The sequence below is a fragment of the Siphateles boraxobius genome, unplaced genomic scaffold, assembly GCF_051911475.1.
Source record: "Siphateles boraxobius isolate OS27281-9 unplaced genomic scaffold, OSU_SipBor_1 6, whole genome shotgun sequence".
Classification (NCBI taxonomy): Eukaryota; Metazoa; Chordata; class Actinopteri; order Cypriniformes; family Leuciscidae; genus Siphateles; species Siphateles boraxobius.
The window spans coordinates 5,176,903-5,190,498 of NW_027509186.1; the positions used below are offsets into that span (position 1 = coordinate 5,176,903).

The 13,596-nt window shown below is 43.2% G+C and overlaps 1 pseudogene; it reads left to right on the plus strand.

The window, feature by feature from the left end:
- The first annotated feature begins 254 nt into the window (after nucleotides 1-254).
- Nucleotides 255-13,170, plus strand: LOC143715692 (uncharacterized; annotated as a pseudogene).
- The last annotated feature ends 426 nt before the right edge of the window (nucleotides 13,171-13,596 follow it).

Here is a 13,596-nt window from a genome sequence, read left to right on the forward strand (position 1 = left end):
GTGAGTGTCAAATGTTGAAGTTGCAATCGTTTTCTTCTCCGTTGGATGAAGAAAAAAGGATGAACTTGCGTGGTTAGATCTGATCTGTTCTCATGGCTGGAGTTCAGATTGTGGCCTGCCGGCCCTGGGCCTGAGACGCAGAGCAAATGGTGGGAGTTGCGATGGACTTCTTCTGCATTGAATGAAGACGTTGTGCCAAACTCCTGAGGTTGTCCTTGAGTCTGTTGTGGTTGAGAGAGTCCTCTCTCTCCTAAATGAGCACATGGCTGGTTGTGAGTAAAGGCCTGCTGCCCTGGGGTCTGTGGCCTGGTGCGGCCCCGCAGGACAGCAACCTGAACGTACCAGAGAAGGCCAAGAGAAGGAAGGGCTTGTGGAGGGGCAATTTAAAGCCCGAAGCCTCGTTCACACTACAAGCGACTTCGTCGCTGCAGGTCGCCAGTGGCTGGCGATGAGGTCGGTAGTGGGTGTTCCCACTACTGGTTGCCTTTTTGCAGAGGTGGAAAGTAACGAATTACATTTACTCGCGTTACGTAATTGAGTAGTTTTTTTGTGTACTTCTACTTTTTAAAGTAGTTTTTAAAATCTGTACTTTTACTTTTACTTAAGTACGTTTTGTTTGAAGTATTGTACTTCGCTACATTTGAAATCATATCCGTTACTGAGTAAAAAATAATAATATAAGGGAAAAAAAAAAAAAAACACACACTCCGGAAACTACTGAATTGATTGAAGGGCGGGAGAACAAACGCGCAAAAAAGGTGACACAGACCCAGCTGAAGCTGAAAGCTAAGCGCCAAGCGAATTATGACCAGTATGAAAAGTAGAAAAAAAGCGTAGTTGTCCTCGAGGATAGATATCCAATTTGCAAAAAATGTGGACGCAAAGTGGCTGCAAAAACAGGATATAGGACACCATCCCTCCTGCAGATAAAGGTATGTCCCGATTTACGTGATGCAAAGGGAATCCCGGAATCAAGTCATGAAAATGGAATTCACTTAATGCAGATGTCACGTAAAACATGCAAAATAATGGATGGATGAATACATGGAAAGTAGAATAAATCCAATCGCGACATGGTCTGTGAATATTTAAGCTAAGCACAAAAATACTGCATGTAAATATATAACCCTATTTGTTCTGCTGAGCTGCGTTTGTCTACTACATACTGAAGTACTCGTGACGTTCATGGTGTTTCAGCGTCTCACAAACAATTTGAGGATATGAATACATGAACATTTCCAGAGCTGCTCTGAGAGAACGCCTAATGAGCATTTTCATAATTTTATTTGAGAAAAACCATTGTCAAATACACTTTGAAACAGGTCTTCACTACAACCCGTCACAATAAAAGTTCGGTTTTACTAGGAGAAATTATGACAGAAATATATATAGGCATACAATTGAACGTAGCCTACTTCTCAAAATAATAATAATAACAACAATAATAATACATTTTATTTGAACATTATTTAAAGGAATATTTTTTTTGTCGGTAGTTTAATTTAGTAAATCTGTTTTTGCAGCGCTTCCCCAAAAAATAAAAAGACACAAGTTTAAATTTACATTTGATTACCACCGTTTTTGATAATATATTTGGATTAAATCATAAAAAGTAGGGGTGTAATGATACACAAAACTGACTGTTCGGTTTTCCCACGGTTTTGACGTCTCGGTTCGGTTCGGTTTAGAAAGCAAAAAAAAAAATGTAAACAGTGGTTTAATGAAAAAATGGTGTCTTTGTCTTTAAATTAATTCAATTACAATTAAACGTTTTGCAAGGATTAAAAATCTGCTAATGCTGTATAGGGAGCCGCACATTACTATAACATTAAAGGTTAACAACAGAGCCTAAATTTAGATGCTATTTATTTTTTAGATATAATAATCAACACCCAACACATTGTATGAAAACATGTAAACTGAACATAAGGCAGTTTTTGCATTAACTTTACCCTAATTTGTTATTGAAATATAATAATTTACACAGTTGCTGTCATTTTCATGAAACATATTTTAAACGTACATTAAATAATCAAGATATAATTAACAGGTTAAGTAAAATATAATATATAGGATAATATTGTGCATTTATTTAGTGCAAGGTTCTCTAGGAACCAACAAGTTGTGGACACTGAATCACTTGCCTGCTGAGTTAAATATAAGGCTGGTGACAAGCTATGCAATTTTATTGACGTCTTTGCGCTGCTGAAACACTGATTGAGCGATTACACGAGTTATGATGCCTTTCAGTAAGTATACTGTATTTTTCAACATACCTTCAGGTGTCCATTCATGTTTATTCTGTAACTGAGGAAGAGATGATCGCGTTTACTCGCGTTTACTCCGCGCTGCCGCTTGAAATGAGGAGCTAGTACAGCGATCTGTCACGCCACATCAAAGAGCGCCAAACGGCATTTATTGTTTGATTTTTGTGATCAAATAGTCAGAATTTGAAGATTACACCTTGCTTATTATCGAAATTAACAAAACACGGAGCTTGCTATTTGGTGTTAATGGTGGTTAGGCTACAAAACTGAATTCATTGTGTACACATTCCAGGCAGTGTTGCCAGATCTCGCGGGACAAAAAAGCAACCAGGCCCGTGAAAACATAGACAGTAAAAGAGCTTTTTCTACGGAGCCCCCCTAGGTTCCAGGAAGAGAAAAATAAATAAACTGTGTGCACGGTTTTACAATACGTGGTGACAGATAGTTTTAAACTGTGGGTACAGATTGTCAATTTACATTCATGTGGACAGATTGGTAAACTGTGCCTTGTTTTGTAAAACTGTGCACACGGTAGTTTATTTTTCTTCTGTAATGAAGCTTGGCTGTCCATCAAGTGAAAAATGTTGGTACTGCGGCCAAATAAAATCTTACTGAAAGCTAATTTTTTGAGATATCAACCTAAAATTTGGAACACAACTTCTTCAGATTTTTGGCTTACATTTTCTGGCAGTTTTAGAGTAAAATATATTTTGTAATATATATATTTTATATAAAATATAAATAATTATATTTTTACATTGTTCATTTTCATAAACTCAAACTTGTATAACTTTTTTTCTGTTTCACTTTCATCATTTCATAAAACTTCACTACAACAATAATCTGGCGAATGTCTTCTTTAAAACAAGACCAACCATAGGTCTATATTCCAAAGCATTCTTGAATTACAACCATTTAAGTTTGAATAGTGATTTTCATGTCTATGCGAAAAAAGGGGGAGTGACAGTTAAAGGGTTAAACAATATTAAACTATAATATCTATATCTATAATATCTAAAATATAATTTATATATAAAAACTCTCCTACAGTCCAGTCACCATCAGTCGCGACGGTCGTACCTCGCACGTATTTTCATTTAAACGTCACTCACAGACGTTTTCCTAACCAGAAAAAAAAAACGATTGCCCTGCTCTGCCTCTGATTGGCTAGTACTCATTGCCATCTGGGTCAGAGCCAATTAGAACGAGGATGTGGGTGGGAAAAAACTCTGTGTATAGGGAAAGGGGAGAGACAGAGGGAACAGGCAAGACAAACTCCTACGTTTAAATAACATATAGAAAATATCTGCTTGACAACGAGCTGAGAACAAGTCCAAATAAGCAAGTACGCTTTAGAAACAAGCCCAAAAAAAACGCGACCCGCGACTACCAATATTTGTAAGCGACTTTACAGAAAAACAAGCCCAAAGTCGCTTATAATAAGCGGACTTGGCAACACTGATTCCAGGTCCAATCAATGAGCCGGGCTGGGCGGGGCCGGGGTAGCTTGCAGGGCGGGGCGTGTTCGGTATGCCATGAGAGTATCGCCATTCGAATCGTGGGTTCTGTATCGCGGTTCTTCGGTTTGGTTCGAATATCGTTACACCCCTAATAAAAAGAAACATTCATTTTCTAAATAAAATATATTTCATAGGACAATATTATTCTTAAACATTTTAATAAATTATTAATGTTAAAAATAAGTTGTTAATCTAATTCATTATTAATTATCGAATTTAATTGATTAGACATGTTTTATTGAAATTTTAATAAACAAACAAATTATTTAAAGTTTGTTATAATAAAAGCATTTGTTCAACCAAAAAAAATTCCTGTTTTCATTAATTTAACTGTCATTTTAACTGATGATAATAATAATAATACCCATAATTTAATAATACAGTTTATTTATTTAACAATTGATTAATACTGTAAACCGTGATATTTTCTGAGACGTTACCATACTGTGAAAATCTTATACCATTACAACCCTACACGGGAGGGTCCCCCACCCCACCCCCGCTGTTAAAAAAGTAACTCGGTAACTTTTACTCTGAGTCAATTTTAAATGAGCTACTTTTTACTTTTACTTGAGTAGATTTTTAGACCGGTACTTTTACATGTACTTTAGGAAAATTTCATTGAAGTGGTAGTACTTTTACTTGAGCAGAATATTTTATTACTCTTTCCACCTCTGCCTTTTTGAATGACATCCAATGACAGCGAATCAGTTTTCTTGCCGCTCCACTCCTATTGGTTGTGCTCCCAAAAGTCGCTCTTCATTAGCATAAAGTTAAACAGATCTCAACTTTGTCGCATCGCCAGACACGCCCCATCCGGTCGCCAACGGCCGGTGTCGCGCGTGTCGCCGGAAATCGCCTGCTCCCCATTTGAAATGAATGGTATCATGTCGCTTTGTCGCTTGTAGTGTGAACGGGGCTTGAAAAAGGTCTCACCTCTCAGGGTTGGCTAGACCAATAAGGTGGAATTTCCAAGCGGGAGAATTTGATTTGTGGATCTCTGTTTCAAGCATGCTCATTTGCATGTGCAGCTGGATTGGTTGCTGATGAAGAAACTATGAAAGATTCTTGTAATTCTAATATGTTGCGCAGCTATCAGCATATCATATACACAATCATTTCAATCTTCAAAGTACCAGTTTATAAAGACCAAACATGGTATAGGTGAGGTTACATTGACCATTGTCAATGTGAGTCAACCACAACAGACTCAAGGACAAGGAAGCAGACACACTGGCTAAACCGACCGTCTGCTAGCGGCCTCGCGTCACCAAGGTCAGATAAATCCCATCACATAGAGCCTCTTTCACCTAGATATCATCATATAGAGACTGTGTCTGTTCCCCGTCCAAAAAATCCAAAAAACTTCCAAACCGATCTAAGGTTAAAAATGTAATTGATATTCAACAAATAAAAAATAGATATAATACAGATGAACAAACGATAAAGCTTGGGTTGCTGAATATCCGATCCCTTACTTCAAAGGCGCTCATAGTTAATGAAATGATTTCAGATTATAACCTAGATGTGCTGTGTATGACAGAAACCTGGCTAAAACCAGACGATTACTTTACTTTAAATGAGTCCACCCCCCATGATTACTGTTATAAACATGAACCTCGCCTGAAAGGCAAAGGGGGAGGTGTTGCTGTAATTTATAGTAATATTTTCAAAACCACTCAAAAATCTAGTTCCCCTTCAGGGAATACCGCTGCGTGTAATCGCAGTGGGAACGCCCCCCAGCGTAACGCGTCTGAAGCATGAATGAAATAAGTCAAAGGAGAAAATGGAGCGTCACAGCAAGTGACGTCATTGACCAGGAAGCTATAAATATCCCCTGAATACACAAGCCGCCAGCTTCTGTCACTTCAACAGCGCTCTGTGTGTGTGAACTGAAATCTCGATTGTGTTTGTCTGTTCTGTCAGGAGTTTATCACTATATATATATATATATATATATATATATATATATATATAAAAACCAAAGAATTTTAGCGAGCAGTATAAGAAGTGTGTTTCCCCCTGTACACGATACATCACGGGTGGGGATTCACACCAGCTATGTGTGGCTTGTTTGGGAGTTCAGCATGCCCAGTCGGCTCTCGAGGGAGTCGATTGTGAGCATTGCGAGCGTTTTCCTCTGAGAACTCTGCGCTCGCGGCGATCGCTCTTCGAGGAGAGCGGTATGCTGCGAGCACCCCGAGGCTCGGGTCCCGCTTCTGTTGAGGCAGAGCGGCGGCGCTTGTCTTGGGGCTCGCAGATGGATCTCACCGGCGACGTTGAGACGGGCCCCGCCCTATCTCAGCTTTCTCCGGCGCGATCCAGTGCCTCTCACCCGGCTCTGGAAGCACGCGCTGCGGCGGTTACTTCTGCCCGGGTGGAGGCACATGATGATGATGATTTAAGATTGTCCAGTTCTGAGGAGCTGGATGTCGAAAGCTTTGCATCTGAGGAAACTAGTTTGCCACATTATACTGCAAATGATGAAGTTTTGATGGATGTGTTATCTCTGGCTGTTGAAAAACTTAGTATCGATTGGCCAGCTGATAGACAGCAGTCTAGAAATAAAAGTTAACTAGACGATAGATTTCTGTCTGCATCACCTCAACCTTCTCGCCGGTGCCTACCGTTCTTCCCAGACCTTCATGCTGAGGTTTCAAAAACCTGGGTTAGACCGGTTTCTAGCAGGATTTACACAAATCAGTCTAATGCTTATGGTAACATTTCTGGTGCTAAATCTGATGGTTATGTGACGATGCCAAAGGCAGAGGAGACGCTCGCGAGCTATCTCTCGCCTGCTTCGTCGTCTTCACTTAAAGCACCGGCTCTTCCATCGAGACCACTAAAAAATACCTCTGTGCTGGTGGGGAAGGCTTACTCGGCGGCTGGGCAGGTGGCTGCTTGTCTACATACGATGGCTATGATGCAGGCCTATCAGGCCGACCTGCTAAAAGATGCATGTGAGTGGGGGGAAATTTCCGCTGATATGATTAGCTAACTCAGGCAGACTGCCGATCTCACTCTTCGTGCTACCAGAGAGACCGCAAAATCTATCGGTCGGCCTATGGCAGCCATGGTGGCCACAGAAAGGCACTTATGGTTGAGTCAGACCTCCATGAAAGAAAAAGACAAGTCTCTCCTTTTAAATGCACCCGTTTCGCCTGCGGGCCTCTTCGGTGACGCTCTTCTTTCTGTCACGGAGAGGTTCCAGGAAGAGAAAAAACAGGCAGCTGCTTTTCATAAGTACATCCCTCTTAAAGTGCGTGTCACTGGGGCTGCTGAACGTGGGCAGTCCCAGCCGTCGAGTTCGTCCTCCAAAAGAGCACAGCAGAAGCGGAGTGTCGCGTCTCGTGCCCCCCCGCAGAGAGACTGGAGGGACGAGGCGGGGCGCTCTCTGGCGCGGCCTTCCCGGGGCAGGACTGATCTGAGGACAGTCATTGTCGCTAGGAAGGCCGCGTCGAAAAAATCCTGACGGGCTGAACATCAGGACTCTGAGGGTGGTCCCCATCGGGAAAGACTTGAGTTCACCGCACAAAAACACGGTGCCCTGTCTTTCTCGATGCCCTCAGGGGTCTGTTCTACTAACCCTGACTCGGGTTTCCCGAGGGACGCTCGCCCCCTCTGAGGAGGGTTGTGGAGTGCTCAGACCAGCTGTTTCCTGCCAGTACGTTACAGGGCGCTGCGTCTGTCACTCGGGATGTTCCCTTAGTAGAGTTCCTGGCGGAATGGGAAATGCTTCCCAATGTTTCTCAGTGGGTCCTGAATATCATAAAGAACGGGTACGCTATTCAGTTCAGAACGCGTTAGATCCTAAGGACGCCTACTTCCATGTTTCTATCCTCCCTCAACACAGGAAGTTCCTGAGGTTCGCTTTCGGGGGCGAAGCATACCAATATCGGGTTCTTCCGTTTGGCCTAGCACTGTCACCCCGCACGTTCACGAAGTGTATGGATGCAGCTATAGCTCCACTCAGGCTGCAGGGCATCCGTATTCTGAACTATATAGACGATTGGTTAATTCTAGCTCAGTCGGAACAGTAGGCGGTTCGGCATCGAGATGCTGTTCTTGCTCACATCAAAAGATTGGGGTTGAGGCTCAACGCCAAGAAGAGTGTTCTTTCTCCATTACAGAGAACCACCTTTCTCGGTGTAGTATGGGATTCGACGACGATGCAGGCACGATTGTCACCTGCTCGTGTTGCTTTGATTCTCGCCGCAGTATATCAGGTCAAGCTAGGCCACTCCTCCACCGTAAAACAGTTCCAGAGACTGTTAGGTCTCATGGCGGCTGCGTCCAACGTGATACCCTTTGGCCTCCTGCACATGAGACCATTACAGTGGTGGCTCAGAACCAAGGGTTTCTCCCCGAGGGGAGATCCTTTTCGCATGATCATGAGTTTGCGACGGTGTCATCGCGCCCTGGTTATGTGGAAAGATCCTTGCTTTCTGTCCCAAGGACCTGTGTGGGGAGCTCCTTGTCGTCGCGTTTTGCTAACGACAGATGCCTCTCTCACGGGTTGGGGAGCGATCATGAGTGGTCGCCCAGCTCGGGGTCTGTGGAAGGACCATCACCGTCTATGCCACATAAATTGTCTAGAGATGTTGGCAGTATTTCAGGCTCTGAAACACTTCCTCCCAGACCTAAGGGGCCACCATGTCCTTGTCCGAACAGACAACACGTCGGTGGTCTCTTATATCAACCATCAGGGGGGTCTGCGTTCTCGCCCGCTGTACAAACTGGCACGTCAGATCCTTCTATGGTCCCAGGGGAAAATTCTTTCTCTGAGAGCTATTTATCTCCCGGGGTATTTAAATCAGGGGGCAGACATCCTGTCGAGGCAGGGGCCAAGGCCGGGGAATGGAGTCTTCACCCCGAGGTGGTGGAGCTCCTATGGTAGCATTTCGGTCGTGCCGAGGTAGACCTATTTGCTTCCCGAGAGACATCTCACTTTCCACTATGGTTCTCTCTCAGCCAACCAGCCTCCCTGGGGTTGGACGCGATGATACATCCATGACCGAGGACACGGTTGTACGCTTTTCCCCCGATCACTCTGCTCCCGGGAGTTCTGGAGAGGGTTCGCCGGGACGGGCTCAGTCTTCTGTTAATAGCCCCGTTCTGGCCGGCCCGAGTATGGTTTGCGGACCTAGTGTCTCTCCTCGACGGCTCTCCCCTAGAGATACCGATCAGGAGAGATCTACTCTCTCAGGCGAGTGGGTCGATCCTTCACCCCTGCCCAGAACTATGGAGGCTGTGGGCTTGGCCTCTGAGGGGGCCCAACGCGTAGACTCTGGTCTCTCGACTGAGGTCGTTGAGACCATCCTCCAATCCAGAGCTCCCGCCACGAGTAAGTTATATGCCGCAAGGTGGAAACTTTTCACCTCTTGGTGCAGAGAGCGCCAGCAGGACCCAGTTAACTGCCCAGTTGGTACAGTGCTGGATTTCCTGCAGGACCGTCTCTCCACAGGGTTATCCCACTCCACACTGAAGGTGTACATGGCAGCCTTAGCTGCTTACCACGCCCTTTCAAGCGGAGGTTCTCTCGGGAGACACCCACTTTTATCACGCTTCCTTCGTGGCGCCCTGAGGCTGAGGCCTGCAGTTCGCACGAGGGTACCATCTTGGGATCTGGCCATTGTCTTAGAGGGTCTCTCCCTTGCTCTCTTCGAGCCCATCGAGGAAGTTTCGGAAAAGTTCCTAACACTTAAGACTATCCTTCTTCTCGCTATCTCGTCTCTAAAAAGAATTGGAGATATTCAAGCACTCTCGGTGGTTCCCTCGTGCCTGGAATTTGCTCTTGGTTCGGTTAAGGCTTTTCTCTGTCCTAGACCAGGGTATGTTCCTAAGGTGCCAACCACTTCCGTTAGACCTATAGTACTGCAGGCCTTCTGTCCTCCGCCTTTTTTGACGTCAGACCAGGAGAAATTGAATTTGCTGTGTCCCGTTAGGGCTTTAGATGCTTATGTCCACAGTGCTGCCCTGTGGAGGAAATCGGAACAGTTGTTCGTCTGTTTTGGGTCACCTAAGAAGGGGTGTCCTGCATCTAAGCAAAGGGTGAGCAAGTGGGTGGTCGAGGCCATCTCAATCGCTTACGTTTCGGCCGGTCAGCCTTCACATTTGGCTGTAAGGGCCCATTCTACCAGGAGTATGGCTGCCTCTACAGCTCTTCTTTCAGGGGCTTCTCTTCAGGACGTTTGTGATGCGGCAGGCTGGTCCTCACCGCACACTTTCGTCAGGTTTTATTCTCTCGATTTTAGCTCCACTCCTGGGGCTTAGGTTCTCTCTTCGGCTTGTGTCTCCTAGTCACACACGACGGGGGCCTGTTCGTATGGGGAGGTGGGTATTGCGTTCCCACTGCGATTACACGGAGCGGTAGTCCCTGAAGGGGAACGTCCCGGGTTACGTATGTAACCCTAGTTCCCCAAAGGGACGGACGCTGCGTGTCCTGCCATATTCCCGGCATCCCCTTGGGTCGCTTGCTTCAGTAACATTAGAAGCTGGCGGCTTGTGTATTCAGGGGATATTTATAGCTTCCTGGTCAATGACGTCACTTGCTGTGACGCTCCATTTTCTCCTTTGACTGATTTCATTCATGCTTCAGACGCATTACGCTGGGAGGCGTTCCCACTGCGATTACACGCAGCGTCCGTCCCTTCGGGGAACTAGGGTTACATACGTAACCCGGGACGTTTTAAATATACTTCTTTTGAAGTGTTGGTGCTTAATGTAAAAATATATAATGTAAACGATAAATCAAGTTTGAGAATTCTGCTGGCAACTGTATACAGGCCACCAGGGCACCATAAAGATTTTATCAAAGAATTTGCTGACTTTCTATCAGAATTAGTATTGACTGCAGATCAGTCCTAATTGTTGGTGATTTTAATATACATGTAGATAATGAAAAAGATGCATTGGGATTGGCTTTTAAAGACATTCTTAACTCTATTGGAGTTAGACAACACGTGTCAGGACCTACTCATTGTCGTAATCATACTCTAGATCTAATATTATCACATGGAATCAATGTTGATGCTGTTGAAATTCTGCAGCAGAGCGACGACATCTCAGATCATTATCTAGTCTCGTGTAAACTTCATTTAACCAAGGCTGCAAAGCCAACTCCATGTTACAAGTATGTTAGACCTATCACTTCTGCCACTAAAGATTGCTTTATCAATAATCTTCCTAATCAGTTTCATCCTCTCAGCATCCCAGATAGCTTAGAAGAACTTGATATTGCAACAGAAACTTTTAACTCTCTCCTTTCCAGCACTTTAGACACAGTTGCTCCGTTGCGCTTAAAGAAGATTAAGGAAAATAGTCCAACGCCTTGGTACAACGAGCACACCCGGGCCCTTAAGAGAGCAGCCAGAAAAATGGAGCGCAACTGGAAGAAAACAAAACTAGAGGTATTTCGGATTTCATGGAAGGAGAGCTTGATTGCTTACAGAGAGGCTTTAAAAGCTGCTTATTTTTCAACCCTATTAGAAGAAAATAAACATAATCCTAGGTATTTATTTGAAAAAGTGGCTACACTAACGAAAAAGAAAGCTTCAAGCCCAGAAGTTTCCAAGAAACACAGCAGTAATGACTTTATGAACTTCTTCTATTGATAGATTGATAATATTAGGGACAAAATTATAACTATGCAACCGTCTACTACAGCATCTCATCAGGGAGTGCATTATAGTCTCCCTGAGGTAAAATTTGATTCATTCATTGCCATAGGAGAGGAAGAATTTTGCAAACTCGTTAATTCATCTAAATCGACAACATGTATGTTAGACCCTATACCGACTAAACTACTGAAAGAGATGCTTCCAGACGTCATAGATCCTCTTCTTAACATCATTAATTCGTCTTTGTCTCTAGGATACGTACCAAAAACCTTTAAGCTGGCTATGACTACTGAAAGAGTTGCTTCCAGAAGTCATAGATCCTCTTATTAACATCATTAATTCGTCTTTGTCTCTAGGATACGTACCAAAAACCTTTAAGCTGGCTATGATTAAACCACTTGTTAAAAAAACGCAGCTTGATCCTACAGAATTAGTCAATTACAGGCCGATCTCAAATCTACCTTTTCTGTCAAAGATACTAGAAAAAGCAGTATCCTCACAACTGTGTTCCTTTCTTGAAGGAAATGGTATCTGCGAGGATTTCCAGTCAGGATTTAGACCGCACCATAGCACTGAGACAGCTCTCATTAGAGTCACAAATGATTTGCTCTTATCATCCGATAGTGGTTGTATCTCTCTATTAGTGTTACTTGATCTTAGTGCTGCATTTGACACCATTGACCACAACATTCTCTTAAATAGACTAGAAAACTATGTTGGCATTAGTGGAATTGCACTAGCATGGTTTAAATCATATTTAACTGACCGCTATCAGTTTGTAGCAGTAAATGAAGAGATGTCTTATCGATCACAAGTTCAGTATGGCGTACCACAAGGCTCAGTTATCGGACCGCTGCTTTTCACTCTGTACATGCTACCTTTAGGAGATATCATTAGGAAACATGGAAATTGCTTTCACTGTTATGCTGATGATACTCAGCTCTATATTTCTTCCAAACTTAACGAAAGTCACCAATTCACAAAATTATCGGAATGCATAGTTGATATAAAAAATTGGATGACTAGTAATTTCCTACTACTAAATTCTGAAAAAACAGAGATTCTAATTATTGGACAAAAAACTTCCACACGTAATAACCTAGAATACCGTCTAACACTTGATGGCTGCTCTGTTAAGTCTTTGTTGTCAGTTAGGAACCTGGGTGTGCTCTTTGATACCAATCTTTCATTTGAAAGTCACGTGTCTAGTATCTGTAAAACCGCATTTTACTATCTTAAAAATATATCTAAATTATGTCATATGCTCTCATTGACAAATGCGGAACAACTAGTTTATGCGTTCATGACATCAAGGCTAGATTATTGTAATGCTCTACTGGGTGGTTGCCCTGCACGCTTAATAAACAAACTACAGCTAGCTCAAAACGCAGCCGCTAGAGTTCTTACCAGAACCAGGAAGTACGACCATATTAGCCAAGTTCTGTCAACACTGCATTGGCTCCCTATTAACATCGTATACATTTTAAAATATTGCTGATTTCTTACAAAGCACTAAATGGTTTAGCTCCCCAGTACTTGAGCGAGCTCTTAACACATTATAGCCCTTCACGTCTATTGCGATCTCAAAGTTCTGGCCAGTTGATAATACCTAGAATATCTAAATCGACTGCTGGCGGTAGATCGTTTTCCTATTTAGCACCAAAACTTTGGAACAATCTTCCTAACATTGTCCGGGAAGCAGACACAGTCTGTCAGTTCAAAGCTAGACTAAAAACACATCTCTTTGACCTAGCATTCACATAACACTCTATAGACTTCTATAATGCAATATTAGGCTGCTTAGATTAGGTCAGCCGGAACTGGGAACACTTCTATTAAATAATGATGTACTCGTTACATCATAAGAAGAATGGCATCTACGCTAATTTTAGTGTCTTTGTTTATCCCTAGGTTTTCCCGCAGCCTGCCGGATCCAGGCCGTTTCCAGATCTGACGAAGGACTTTCGCCTGGACCCGATGACAATGCAGTGCTGAAGTGCCAACTAGCCTTTCCCTATGGAGGATCCCTATACCACTCTGCAGATAAAGCGTTGTGGAATTTTTTGGTTCGCGTACCTACCCGAAGTGATAAGATAAAATAAAATTCTGCATCAAAATTTATAGACAAGACAAGTAGTTTGTTTAGGCATGGTTTGTAAGAATTACAAACCTGCGCACATATATTCAAAC